General features: G+C 47.8%; 1 protein-coding gene across 1 annotated transcript in view; it reads right to left on the bottom strand.

The window, feature by feature from the left end:
* LOC145361546 (cytohesin-2-like) overlaps window positions 1-14651 on the bottom strand; it is a 57171-nt gene that overhangs the window by 22454 nt on the left and 20066 nt on the right. The window lies entirely within an intron of this gene.

Raw genomic sequence — 14651 nt, 5'->3', positions numbered from 1 at the left:
TGTCCGTTGCCCTTGTCCTTCTGGTGCTTGTGGGTTTGGAAGATGGAGCCTTGGTGACTATGTATAAACATACAAACAAGAGAAGTAGGAGCTGGAGAAGGCCATTTGGCCCATCAGGCCTGCTCATGGCTGATCTGACTCTGGCCTTAACATCACAATCCTGCCTTTGACACCTTTATTAGTCATAGAACATAGAACATTACAGCGCAGTACAGGCCCTTCGGCCCTCGATGTTGCGCCGACCTGTGGAACCAATCTAATGACCTGCTAACCTAAACTATTCCAATGTTATCCATATGCCTATCCACTGACCATTTGAACGCCCTTAAAGTTGGCGAGTCCACAACTGCTGCAGGCAGGGCATTCCACACCCTTACTACCCTCTGAGTAAAGAACCTACCTCTGACACCCATCCTATAATTACCGCCCCTTAATTAAAGCTATGTCCCCTCACAATCCAGAATCTAATGATGCCATCTTAAAAATATTAATTGCTTCCATTGTTCTTTCGGGAAGAGATTTCTCTGTCTAACGAGAGCAAAGATTTCTTTTTCTCTCCATCCTAAATTCTTATTGTTAAACCGTGTGTTAAATGGGAGACACATTCAAACTGTGTCCCCATAAATCTGGTCTCCCCCACAAGGAGAAATGTTGTCTCAGCATCTAGCCTAGCAAATCCCCTCAGGATCTTATATCTTTCAATGAGATTACCTCTCATTCTTCTAAACTCTAAAGTATACAGGGGCATGTCTGTGTAACCATTCCTCATCAGAGAATTCCCCATCCCAGGTATCAGTCAATCTTCTCTGAACTGCCCCCCAGTGCAAGTTTCTTGAATGAGGGGACCAAAACTACGCACATCTCACTGATACCATGTACATCCTTGCTTTTATCTTCCATTCCCCTTGAGATAAACGCCCACACTCCATTGGCCTTCCTACTCACTTGCTGCACCTCTATGCTAACGTCTTCTGGCATGGACAAGTTGGGCCGAATGGCCTCCTTCTGTCCTGTGCCGGGACATCCAGATTCCTCTGTAACTCGATCTGCAATCTCTCTCCATTTAAATAATATGTTTCTTTTCTAATCTTCCTGTCCGGGTGGCGCAGTGGTTAGCACTGCTGCCTCACAGCACAAGGGATCCGGGTTTGATGCCCGGTTCGGGTCACTGTCTGTGCGGAGACTGCACGTTCTCCCCATGTCTGCGTGGGTTTCCTCCGGGTGCTCCGGTTTCCTCCCACGGTCCAAAGATATGCAGGTTATGTGCATTGATTGTGAAAAATTGCCCCTTAGTGTCAGGGGGACTAGCTAGGGTAAGTGCATGGGGTTACGAGGATAGGACCTGGGTGGGATTGTGGTCGATGCAGACTCGATGGGCTGAATAGCCTCCTTCTGCACTGTAGGGATTTTATGAGAAGTCTCACAACACCAGATTAAAGTCCAACAAGTTTATTTGGTAGTACAAGCCACTAGCTTTCGGAGCGCTGCTCCTTCATCAGGTAAGTGGGAGTTGTTCATAAACAGAGCTCCCACTCACCTGATGAAGAAGCAGCGCTCCGAAAGCTAGTGGCTTGTGCTACCAAATAAACTGGTTGGTCTTTAACCTGGTGTTGTGAGACTTCTTACTATGTTTACCCCAGTCCAACGCCGGCATCTCCACATCGGGATTCTATGAAACAGGACAAGTTTATATTTTTCCACATTATTCTAAATCAGTCAATTTTTTCTGCACCCTCACTCATTCTATCTATGTTCCTCTGCAGATTCCTTCTACCCTCTTCATCACCTACTCCCCTATCTTTGTATCATTAGCACATTTAGCAACCATATATTCAATCCCTTTGGGGTGGCACGGTGGTACAGTGGAGTCTGCACATTCTCTCCGTGTCTGCATGGGTTTCCTCCGGGTGCCCCGGTTTCCTCCCGTGGTCTGAAAGACGTGCTGGTTAGGCTGCATTGGCCATGCTAAATTCTCCCTCAGTGTACCCAAACAGGCACCAGAGTGTGGCGACTAGAGCATTTTCACAGTAACTTCATTGCAGTGTTAATATAAGCTTACTTGGGACACTAAAAAGTAAATGAACTTCATACAAATCATCGAGATATACAACACAGAATAGGTCCTATTTCACAGCATGGGAGGAAACCGGAGCACGCATCGGAAACCCATGCAGACATGGGGAGAACGTGCAAACTCCACACAGACAGTGACCTAAGGTCGGAATTGAACCTGGGTCTCAGATGCTGTGAGGCCACAGTGCTAACCACTGTGCCACTTGATAAGAACTTGAATAAGTTAGTCAAACCTGGCTTACTTTTGCCAAAACCATGGGAAACTCATTCCCAGTTACCCTCAATCGCAGATGCCTTTCACAAACGCACTGGAAAACCAGTTACATTTAAATATTAAACTCAGCAATTTCTGGGTTTGCAACTAAATCCATTTAGTAAAATAAGTCTTCTCCTGCAGCACGGTGACACAGTGATTGGCACTGCCGCCTCACAGTGCCAAGGACCCAGGTTCGATTCCCGGCTTGGGTCACTGTCTGTTCTCCCTGTGTCTGCGTGGGTTTCCTCCTGGTGCTCTGGTTTCCTCCCGCAGCCCAAAGATGTGAGGGTTAGATGGATTGACCATGCTAAATTGCCCCTTAGTGTCCAACGATGTGCGGGTTAGGTGGATTGGCCATGCTAAATTGTCCCTTAGTGTCCAAAGATGTGTAGGTTAGGTGGATTGGCCATGCTAAATTGCCCCTTAGTGTCCAAAGATGTGCAGGTTAGGTGGATTGGCCATGCTAAATTGCCCCTTAGTGTCAGAGGGATTAACAGGATAATTACATAGGATTACTGGGGTAGGGCCTTAATGGGATTGTGGTCGGTGCAAACTTTATGGGCCGAATGGCCTCCTTCCGCAGTGTTGGGATTCTGTGGATCCAAATCTGCCTTTTTTTTTACAACTTGTATTTGAAGGGCAGAAAGAAAGATTTGAATTTATCCGTACATTCTAAAACACATTCCAACCATAAAGAGTACTGTTTGGATTGTGGACACTGTTGCTAGGCAAAAAACACAGCAGCCCATTCACGCACAGCAAGATCCCACAGACAGCAACTGTGATAACGACCGGATCATCTGTTATTTACTGGTGTTGATTGAGGGCTCGATATTGGCCCGGACACCGGGGAGAAATCTCTTTTCCTTTTCCGTCAAAGTAGTGGCCACAGGATCTTTTGGCCGGAATTCTCCGAACCTGCGGTGGCTGGGATTCTCCAGTCCCGCTGCAGGGAATGGATTTTCGGCTGAGTGCCAAATTCTCCTTTCCTGCTGGCAGCGGTGGGACAAGATCAGAGAATTCCGACCTTTATGTCCACTAAGAAGGAAGGGTGGGGTGGAATGGGGTGGGGGTGGGGTGGGGGGCGCGGGGGAGTGGGTGGAGGAGGAACAAGGAGGCAGATCCCAACTCTACCTACGCTGGAACCAGTCTGGAACACTTTTATTTTATTTATTAGGGTCACAAGTAGGCTTATCTTAACACTGCAATGAAGTTACTGTGAAAATCCCCTAGTGGCCACGGTCCGGCGCCTGTTCGGGTACACTGAGGGAGAATTTAGCACGGCCAATGCACCTATAACCTGCACGTCTTTCGGACTGTGGGAGGAAACCGGGGGCACCCGGAGGAAACCCACACAGACACAGGGAGAACGCGCAAACTCTGCACAGTCAGTGACCCAAGCCGGGAACCGAACCTGGCTCCCTGGCGCCGTGAGGCAGCAGTGCTAACCCACGTGCCACCCATACCCCTGATCTAGCACCCAATGAGAATGGACAAGTCTCCTCCGCTCACTGCAGCGGGACCAGGGAATCCCAGCCACGGGCAGGGTCGGAGAATCCTGGCCCCGGAATCGAACCGCCGCGAAGTGATCCAGCTCCCCAGCTGCACCGATCAGTCCCAGTAAGGGGAGTGTGCCTGCGGGGAGCTGTCTGTCATTTGGAGCCGGGGTCCCTCGTTTAGACTTGCGGTTACGCGCTAACAGAGCTCCAGGGAGCTGCACTCACCCTTACAGCATTTACTAACGTCAGTCTACAGCGGAGAATTTATTAACAGGAGTGGATTACACGCCCGAAAGACTCTGCGACGCAGGGTTTTAACTGAGTGGCACTATCTCTGTCCACTTTCTCTGTCAGTAAAAAGTCTGACAACACCAGGTTGTCAGGGTTTTTACTGTGTTTATGCCTGTCCAACGCCGGCATACCCACATCATAACTTTCTCTGTCACCATACTGGCCCCAGGAACTGAGTGAAAACTCCGCTACTTGGCAAAAAAAGGAACTGCGAGGGGACACACCAACATTTCGCTCCCGAGAGAAAGTGACCCAAAGAGGGAAGAACCAGGTCCTTATCTTCATCAGTTTAAAAGCGTTTCAAAAATCTCAATGCACGCTCGTGCCTCGGCACAGAACGGTCATGATTGACTGGTGGCGGGTGGGGGGGAACTTACTCACTATGTCCCACTGTCCAAGGTGCCGTTCAGGAAAGGGTCCGACCACATGTATAATCCAGCTTGCCGCCAACAAGTTCGGACCGGGGACCGTCAGCGCGAGATGCGTCCCACCCAACACCAAATCAATCACTCACTGAACAGTAGGCACTGCCAGGGAGCGACTCCTCAATGTGAAATAGCAACCAGTTCAGAAACCCGCCCTCTCTCACCACCATCCCCCCCCCCCCCCCCCCAAACTCCACACCCCACTCTTACAACCACACTCGCAGTCAGTTCCTGGAACTCAGCCTTTCTTTTTTTGGATTCAGAAGTGACGGAGAACATTTGACTTTTCCTTTACAATGTGGCGAGGTGAGATTACTTACTAGTGTCACGAGTAGGCTTACATTAACAGTCACTGAGTTTACCGTGAAAATCCCCTAGTCGCCACACTCCGACACCTGTTCGGGTACACCGAGGGAGGATTTAGCACATCTTTTGGACTGTGGGAGGAAACCCACGCAGACACAGGGAGGATGTACAAACTCCGCGCAGACAGTGACCCAAGCTCCCTGGCGCTGTGAGGCAGCAGTGCTAACCACTGTGCCATCATGCCCCCTCGCCCAGAATGCCATCTGTCAAATTTTCTGCCCACTCACTTACCCTACCTATGCCCCCCCTGCAGACTCCTTATACCCTTGTCACGGCCCACTTTCCTATCTCTGTGTCATCAGCATACTTAGCAATCAGGTGTTCAAAGAAAGTTCAGGTTAGTCCCAAGTAAGGCTTACATTAACACTGCAATGAAGTTACTGTGAAAATCCCCCAGTCGCCACACTCCTGTTCGGGTAACACTGAGGGAGAATTTAGCACGGCCAATGCACCTTAACCAGCACGTCCTTGGGACTGTGGGAGGAAACGGGAGCACCCGGAGGAAACCCACGCGGACACGGGGAGAATGTGCAGACTCCGCACAGACAGTGACCCAAGCCGGGAATCAAACCCGGGTCGGCCAACTTGTCCATGCTGACACCCCCTCTCCGAGGTTCATGTTGTTGAACGACAGCGCTGTTGATACCAAGCTTGCTGTCACCCAATCAACACTCCTCGATTTGCTTGTCTAAGCTCGGTGCTGTGCGTGGGGGCATGCCGAAAGGGGGTGTGGGGCAGGTAGTGTTTGAAGAGTTGGGTAAACAGGAGCAATATCTCTGCAAATATGTTTACAATTCATAAAAAAATTCAAATAAAAAAACTTTTGTAATATATTTTGTACATAGTTTTCATAAAAGATTAATTTATTTGTTTTTTGGAGGTTTCGTGCCCTCCCTCCGATGCACCGCTACACCATTTCTGACCAAATCTCTCAGCGCATTCAATTCCTTGGTGAGTAAATCGGCTCCACGTTGCTCAGTCACGGGTCATTGGTCAGCGGTCATGTTTGACCTCCTCGGGGATGATTCCAGGGCATCGATGATCCAGGCCTTCCCCATTGAACTAGGTCCAATATTCCCGTCCTCTCTCTTCCTACCATCCCCTCACCCAACACCACTTTCAGAGAGTCATAGAATCCCTACAGTGCAGAAGGAGGCCATTCAGCCCGTCGAGTCTTTGCCAACTCTCCGACAGACAGAGTTACCCTATCGCCAAAATCCCACATATTTACCCCGCTAACCTGCGCATCTTTGGAGTGTGGGAGGAAACTGGAGCACCTGGAGGAAACCCACTCAGACACAGGGAGAATGTGCAAACTCCACACAGACGGTGACCCCCAAATGGAGAATCGAACCCAGGTCCTTGGCACTGTGAGGCAGCAGTGCTAACCACTGTGCTGCCACTGACATCTACTGAGCACTTGAATGAGTAACTTATTGACTTGCTGGCTGGGGTGGCACAGTAGCACAGTGGGTTAGCACTGCTGCCTCACAATGCCAGGGACCCAAGTTCGATACCCGGTTTGGGTCACTGTCTGTATGGAGTTTGCACATTCTCCCCGTGTCTGCGTGGGTTTCCTCCGGGTGCTCCGGTTTCCTCCCACAGTCCGAAAGGCGTGCTGGTTAGGGTGCATTGGCCGTGCTAAATTCTCCCTCAGCGTACCCGAACAGGTGCCAGAGTGTGGCGACTAGGGGGTTTTCACTGAAACTTCATTGCAGCGTTAACGTAAGCCAACTTGTGACATTATTAAATAAACTAAAAAATTTCCGGGTGCTCCGGCTTCCTCCCACAGTCCAAAGGTGTGCAGGTTAGGGGGGGATTAGCAGATGCGTGGGGTTACTGGAGTCGAGCAGGGATGGGCCTGTGTAAGATGCTCTGTTAGAGAGTCAGTGTCAGACTTGATGGGCCGAGTGGCCTCCTTCTGCACTGTTCGCACTCTATAATTCTCTGTTAAGAGTTGTTCTTTGTGTATATTTGGCACAAGTGTCATTGCCTATCTCTGTACTGTCATCTTTCCCCTCTCTTGCTTTATTAAGAAGGCTTCCTGTTATGCAAATGAGTCAGGGAATTAGGGAATTTTAGCAATCGCTCTCTTGCAGCGAGTTCCTCTTGATGATGCCAGGAGAGCAGCTGTTTCCTCTTTTTACTTGGACTCAGCTGGACTGAGTCAGAGCGGTAACAGCGGCTTATCACAGGGCTCAGCAGTTCCTAGTGTCCGATAATAGTGGTCATCAAATACTGGCGATTTCCTTCCTCTGTGAAGAACGAAGCTGCATTCAAACGGCGCCCCTCACATCCTCCAGACTTCCCAGAATGCCTTGCAGCCAGTGAGGTCGGTGGCAGCCACTTTGAACGCAGCAAGATTCCGCCCCTACAAAGGTCAACGAAGGAAGTGACCAGAGGGTGGAGGAGGTCATGTTTGTTGAGGGGTGAGTGTTGGCCAAGACATTGTTATGTTTTCAGAAAGGTAGAAGCAGGAGTAGGCCTTAGCGTGGTCAATCCACCTGACAGGCACATCTTTGGACACTGAGGGGCAATTTAGCATGGCCAATCCACCTAACCTACACATCTTTGGACACTAAGGGAAAATTTAGCATGACCAATCCACCTAACCTGCACACCTTTGAACCCTAAGAGGCAATTTAGCATGGCCAATCCACCCTAACCTACACATCTTTGGACACTAAGGGGCAACTTAGCATGGCCAATCCACCTAACCTACACATCTTTGGACACGAAGGGGCAATTTAGCATGGCCAATCCACCTAACCTGCACATCTTTGGACTGTGGGAGGAAACCGGAGCACCCGGAGGAAACTCACGCAGACACAGAAAGAATGTGCAATCTCCACACAGACACTGACCCAAGGCTGTAATTGAACCCGGGTCCCTGGCACTGTGAGGCAGCCGTGCTAACCACCATTCAACTGATGATAGAGATTGCAAGTCTGGAAGATGCTGTCATGATGGGGCTGACTGACTGATTATTTTAACACACTGGATTAATTTCAACATGTTTTTTTAATCGAGTTAGACTTGTTGTGATCTTGTGTTTATTTTTATTGCCATTACTGTTGTGTAATTTTTTTAAGTGAACGATCATTGTAGCTGAAATTAATTCCCACGTGGACAACAAAATGAGCTTGAATTGAATTATGCTACTATACTCCTTATACACCAATGACTCTGTGGCCAAATCCCCCTCCACTTTGATTTTCAAGTTTGCGGACGACACCACTCTCAAACAATGACGAGACAGAGTACAGGAATGAGATAGAGAATCTGGTGAACTGACAACAATAACCTCTCCCTCAATGTCAACAAAACAAAGGAGATTGTCATCGACTTGAAGAAGCATCAAGGAGAACATGCCTCTGTCTATATCAACGGGGATAAAGTAAAAAGGATCAAGAGCTTCAAGTTTTTAGGTGTCCAACAACCTGTCCTAGTCCCCCAGTGCTGACACAGTAGTTAAGAAATGCCTCTACTTTCTCAGAAGGCTAAGGAAATTTGACACGTCCGCTACGACTCTCACCAACTTTTACAGATGCACTATAGAAAGCATTCTTTCTGGTTGTATCACAGTTTGCTATGGGCTCCTGCTCTGCCCAAGACCGCAAGGAACTACAAAATGTCATGAATGTAGCCCAATCCATCATGCAAACCAGCTTCCCATCCACTGACTCTGTCTACACTTCCTACTGCCTTGGCAAAGCAGCCAGCACAATTAAGGAACCCACGCACTCCAGATATTCTCTGTTCCACCTTCTCTCTGACCTTCGGGTAAGCATTCTCCAAGGCGGCCTTCACGACACACGACAGCGCAGAGTCGCTGAGCAGAGACTGATAGCCAAGTTCCGCACACATGAGGACGGTCTCAACCAGGAACTCGGGTTCATGTCGCACTATCTGTAACCCCCATGACTTGCCTGGGTTTGCAAAACCTCACTTACTGTACTGTCTGGAGACAATACACATCTCTTCAACCTGTGCTTAATGCTCTTTCCACTCACATTGTCGGCCTCTTTAAGACTTGAATAGCAGGTTAGTTGTAAAGACTCGCATTCTAATCAGTAATCTGTAAACTGTGCTGTTATATGCTCATATGTTATATGAGGCCAGAACTCTCCATTCACCTGACAAAGGGAGAAACCCCAAAAGCCTGTGAGTTTACTATCAAATAAATCGGTTGGACTTAACCTGGTGTCCTCAGATTTCTTACTGGGAAAAAGATACAGAAGTCTGAGGTCACCTACCAACCGACTCAAGAGCAGCTTCTTCCCTGCTGCTGTTAGACTTTTGAATGGACCTACCTCGCATTAAGTTGATCTTTCTCTACACCCTAGCTAGGACTGTAACACTGCATTCTGCACTCTCTCCTTCTCTATGAATGGTATGCTTTGTCTCTATAGCGCACAAGAAACAATACTTTTCACTGTATGTTAATACATGTGACAATAATAAATCAAATCAAATTAACAATCCATTCATTGGTACAGAATTCTTATCTGTAAGTTCATTAAAGACGCTTTGCGGCAGTTATGGATGGAGATATGCTCGATGTCACAGTTAACACGAACACAGGCCAACAAATCTTACAAAAATTTGTAAAATATTCTAGAAGGATGAGGGGGTGTCCTTATAGAGAATTGTAAAATCATGAGGGGCATAGATAAGGTGAATAGCCAAGGTCTTTTCCCCAGGGTAGGGGAGCCCAAAGCTAGAGGGCAGAGGTTTAAAGTGAGAGGAGAAAGATCTGAAAGGGACCCGAGGGGCAACTTTTTCACACAGAGGGAGGGTGCGTGTATGGAATGAGCTGCCAGAGGAGGTGGTAGAGGCGGGTACAATTACAGCATTTAAAAGACATTTGGACAGGATACATGGATGGGAAATGTTTAGAGGGATAGGGGAAAGGAGAACTAGTTCAGCTTAGGAATAAAAGCACAACTTGGTGCAGATGCTGGAATCTGAAACCAAAAGAGAAAACGCTGGAAAATCTCAGCAGGCCTGGCAGCATCTGTAAGGAGAGAAAAGATTTCAAGTCCAGATGACTCGCATTGACGAAGGGTCAACTGGACTCGAAACGTCAGCTCTTTCCTCTCCTTACAGATGCTGCCAGACCTGCTGAGATTTTCCAGCACTTTCTCTTTTGATTTCAGTTTAGGAAACTGGGTCAGAATGGACAAGTTGGGCCAAAGGGCCTGTTTCCCATGCTGTATATCTCAGTGACTCTATAACTGTCTTTTGAATGTAACCCACAATGTTCTTTAAACCCAAAATGTTGCGTAGGAAATGTCCTATAAATTCTCCCTCTATTTTTACCAGTGAGACCACCTGCCGCCCCTATGGTTTAAAATATCGCAAACACTTCCTCATACACTAACCACAAGCATTCATCAGTTCACTTTTCCTTCTTTGTTAAGAAGCTCAGAGACGGGGGGGGAAACGGGGCCAATTTCCCTCCTCGTTTTGGCAAGCTAAAGCGACTTGGCCACATTGCAAACTGACGTTGGACTTTATTTTAAGAAATGGCTTATTTCCTTCTTTTCTGGTTCTCTGCAGAGGAGAACTCTGACCCACGGTGTCACGGCCTCCACCACGGAGGGGGGGGGTGAGGTGACGGGCCTCCCTATCTCTCGATTCCTCAGCTCTCCCGCCATGTTCTCCCGAACCGCGGGGAAACCACTCGAAACAACAGAGGGAAACGCACTCATAACAACGTGAGGGAAACCCAGACAGGGGTCCCCGATGTCGATCCCCAAATGGAAACGGTCCGTGAGAGGCAGGGAACCGGACTGGGGAAAAGAACAAGAGGACTGGTCAGCGATGGGTGAGATTAACTGACAAAATGTAGGGTGATGTGAGACAAAACATTGGAATGGAGAAAGGGCATGAACTCAGGCTCTATCTCAAGGAGGTCCAAAGATGTGCAGGTTAGATGGATTGGCCGTGCTAAATTGCTCCTTAGTGTCCAAAGATGTGCAGGTTAGATGGATTGGCCATGCTAATTGTCCCTTAGTGTCCAAAGATGAGCGAATTAGGAGCATTGGCCATGCTAAATTGCCCCTTAGTGTCTAAAGATGTGCAGGTTAGATGGATTGGCCATGCTAAGTTGCTCCTTAGTGTCCAACGATGTGTAGGTTAGGTGGATTGGCCATGCTAAATTACCCTTTAATGTCCAAAGATGTGCAGGTTAGGTGGATTGGCCATGCTAAATGTCCCTTAGTGTCCAAAGATGTGCAGGTTAGATAGATTAGCCATGGTAAATGTGCAGGGTTGTAGGGATAGGGCAGGGGGAGAAGGCTTGGGTAAAATACTCTCGCTGTCAGAGAGTTGGTGCAGACTCGATGGGCCAAATGGCCTTGTCTGGGATTCCGTGATTTTAGATGTAAATGTGGAAAACAGAATCATCACCACAATAGAAACTGGACGCAAAATTCATGACCTGAAATTGATGAACTCAAACAGATTGGATTTGATGTTGGCAAATTTGAAATTCTACACTTCCCTCTTCACAGTTTACAATGCTCCTGAGTTTCGTGTCATCTGCAACCTGTGAGACTGTCCCCTGCACACCAAGATTGAGATCATTAACATATGTCAGGAAAATATATATGAAGTTCTACACTTTGATTGGTATATGCTGATTACTTGTAATCGAATTTGAAACTATAATTGCTTGTGTACTACTGAGCTTGGCACACTGATTAGTTTTAAAGGTTGGATCAGAGTCCTGTAGCTCTACAGTTGTTAATATGACAACTTGACTCCACTCCGTGACTTTGTCTGGCTACTTGAGGGGAACGATAGCTTTAATTGCAACACTAAGAGAAACAGCTGCCCCTCTGCTGAACCCTGTACGAAACACTAGTTAGACCTCAGCTGGAATATTGTGCACAGTTCTGGGCACCATGCTACAGGCGAGATGTGAACACATTGGAGAGAGCACAGAAGAGACTTACAAGAATGGTTCCAGGGATCAGAAGTTTCAGTTATTGAGGATAGATTGGAGACATTGGGGACTGTTCTCCTTGGAGACAACAAGGCTAAGAGGGCATTTGATAGAGATGTTCCAAATCACAAGGGGGGGAGCGAGCAGGGTAGATAGGGAGAAACTGTTCCCACTCCTAAAAGGATCGACAACGGGAGGGAGCATAATTTGTAAAATGTGATGCAAGAGAAGAATTTTCCACCCAGCGAGTGGTTGGAGTCTGGAATGGGTTGCCTGGAAGTGTGGTGGAGGCTGGTTCAATCAAGGCATTCAAGAGGGCATTGGGTGATTATTTGGATGTGAAGGAGTGCGGGGAAAAGGCAGGGGAATGGGCACCAAGCCCAGCATGTTCGTTTGGAGAGCCTGAGTGGATAGGATGGGCCGAACGGCCTCCTTCGGCTCAGTAACAACTCGGTGATCGTGTGAAGGGAGGGGTGGAGAAATCACTGGCATTGGAATTTGATGAAATGGAACTGTCAAAAGCCCAGAGGGAGCATCTTCAGAGGAGAGGAGTTCTGCTAACATTTGCACTGCCCTCATTAACTGGTCTGGCAGAGAGTGTGGTTAAAAAGTTCAGCATCGCAGAGCTTCCATTGTCAGTGGCCACATCCTGCCCAGAACGTCAAACCTGTCAATAAGTGACTCAGTGTAGCAAAGGGAAGCTCTTATCAGCCTCAGTACAATATCTCTTGGACTGGGTCTATTCTTTGCCACAGTGAGATGGCTGGTTGCAAAAAAACCCCATCTGTTTTGAAGTGGGTAGCCTGAATATGTAAAGAAGTAAATAAACAGAGGAAACAGGTTTCTCAGCCCAAAACTAGCTCTCATTTTTATTCACCCTCAATGTTTGAGGTTGCGAGTCATTGCCCATCCTTTATTGCCCTTTGGGAAGGTGGTGGCGAGCTGCCTTCTTCAACCCACTGCAGTCCCTGGGGTGTAGGTACACCCACTGTGCTATTAGGGAGGAAATTCCCTGCCTTTTCCCCACACCCCTTCACATTCAAATAATCACCCAATGCCCTCTTGAGTGCCTCGATTGATCCTGCCTCCACCACACTTCCAGGCAACCCATTCCAGAATCCAACCACTCGCTGGGTGGAAAAGTCTTTTCTCACGTCACATTTTGCAAATCACTTTCAAATTTTGCTCCCTCTCGCTCTCGATCCTTTTACAAATGGGAACAGTTTCTCCCTATCTACTCTGTCCAGCGACCCCCCTCTCGTGATTTTGACCCAACGATAGTGAAGAATCTGCCGATATGTTTCTAAGTCGGAACGGTGAGTGACTTGGAGGGGAACTTGCAGCTGGTGGTGTTTCCCATGTATCTGCTGTCCTTAGCCTTCCTCTCCACATATTTACCCGAGCTTGTAAATATGTTAGGGTATATTTACTAAGGGGAGATTTAGCGTGGCCAATGCATCTAACCCGCACGTCTTTCTCTGGCGAAAACCCACACAGACACAGGGAACATAAGAACTAGGAGCAGGAGTTGGCCATCTGGCTCTTCGAGCCTGCTCCGCCATTCAATAAGATCACAGCTGATCTTTTCATGGACTCAGCTCCACTTACCCGTCCGTTCACCATAACCCTTAATTCCTTTACTGTTCAAAAATCTATCTATCCTTGCCTTAAAAACATTCAATGAGGTAGCCTCAACTGCTTCACTGGGCAGGGAATTCCACACATTCGCAACCCTTTGGGTGAAGAAGTTCCTCCCCAACTCAGTCCTAAATCTGCTTCCCCTTATTTTGAGGCCATGCCTCCTAGTTTTACTTGGCAGTGGAAACATCTTCTCTGTTTCTATCTTATCTATTCCCTTCATAATCTTATATGTTTCTATAAGATCTCCCCTCATTCTTCTGAATTCCAATGAGTATAGCACCAGTCTACTATTTGTGTCCTCATAAGCCAACCCTCTCAACTCCAGAATCAACCTAGTGAATCTCCTCTGCACCCCCTCCAGTGCCAGTATATCCTTTCTCAAGTAAGGAGACCAAAACTGTACACATTACTCCAGATGTGGCCTCACCCCAGCACCTTATACAGCTGCAACATAACCTCGCTGTTTTTAAACTCCATCCCTGTAACAATGAAGGACAAAATTCCATTTGCTTTCTTAATTACCCGCTGTGCCTGCAAACCAACTCTTTGTGATTCTTGCACAAGGACACCCAGATCCCTCTACATAGCAGCATGCTGCAATTTTTTACCATTTTTTTACCGTGCAGAGTCTGCACAGACAGTGACCTGAAGTCGGAAACGAACCCAGTTTCGGGCAGCAGTGTTAATCACCGTGCCACCCTTAATGAGCTGATGAAAAGGAAGGTTTGACAGAGCTGCGGATGGATGGCGAAGTGGGGGAAGAGGTGTGACTCATTAGATTGCTCTTGGAAAGGGGTGGCGGGTAAACGATGGGCTGAATGGCCTCATTCTGCACTGCATCATTCCAGGCTGTCAGCAGATGTGACTGGCGGAGAGGGGAAAAGCACTTTTGCACGAGTCCTCCTCTGAGGGAAGTAAGAACTGCAAGATGATGCTGAGGTACCGTGCAGGCAAAGTACAAAAACAAAGGAGATTGTCATTGACTTCAGGAAGCGTAAAGGGGAACATGCCCCTGTCTACATCAAAGGGGACAAAGTAGAAAGGGTTGAAAACTTCAAGTTTTTAGGTGTCCAGATCACCAACAACCTGTCCTGGTCCCTCCATACTGATGCTATAGTTAAGAAAGACCCACCAACGCCTCTACTTTC

The sequence above is a fragment of the Carcharhinus amblyrhynchos genome, chromosome 35 (genome assembly GCF_965287045.1).
Source record: "Carcharhinus amblyrhynchos chromosome 35, sCarAmb.v2.hapA, whole genome shotgun sequence".
In the NCBI taxonomy this organism is placed as follows: domain Eukaryota; kingdom Metazoa; phylum Chordata; class Chondrichthyes; order Carcharhiniformes; family Carcharhinidae; genus Carcharhinus; species Carcharhinus amblyrhynchos.
The sequence above is the reverse complement of the archived record's forward strand: the minus strand, read 5'-3'. Positions and strand labels throughout refer to the sequence as shown.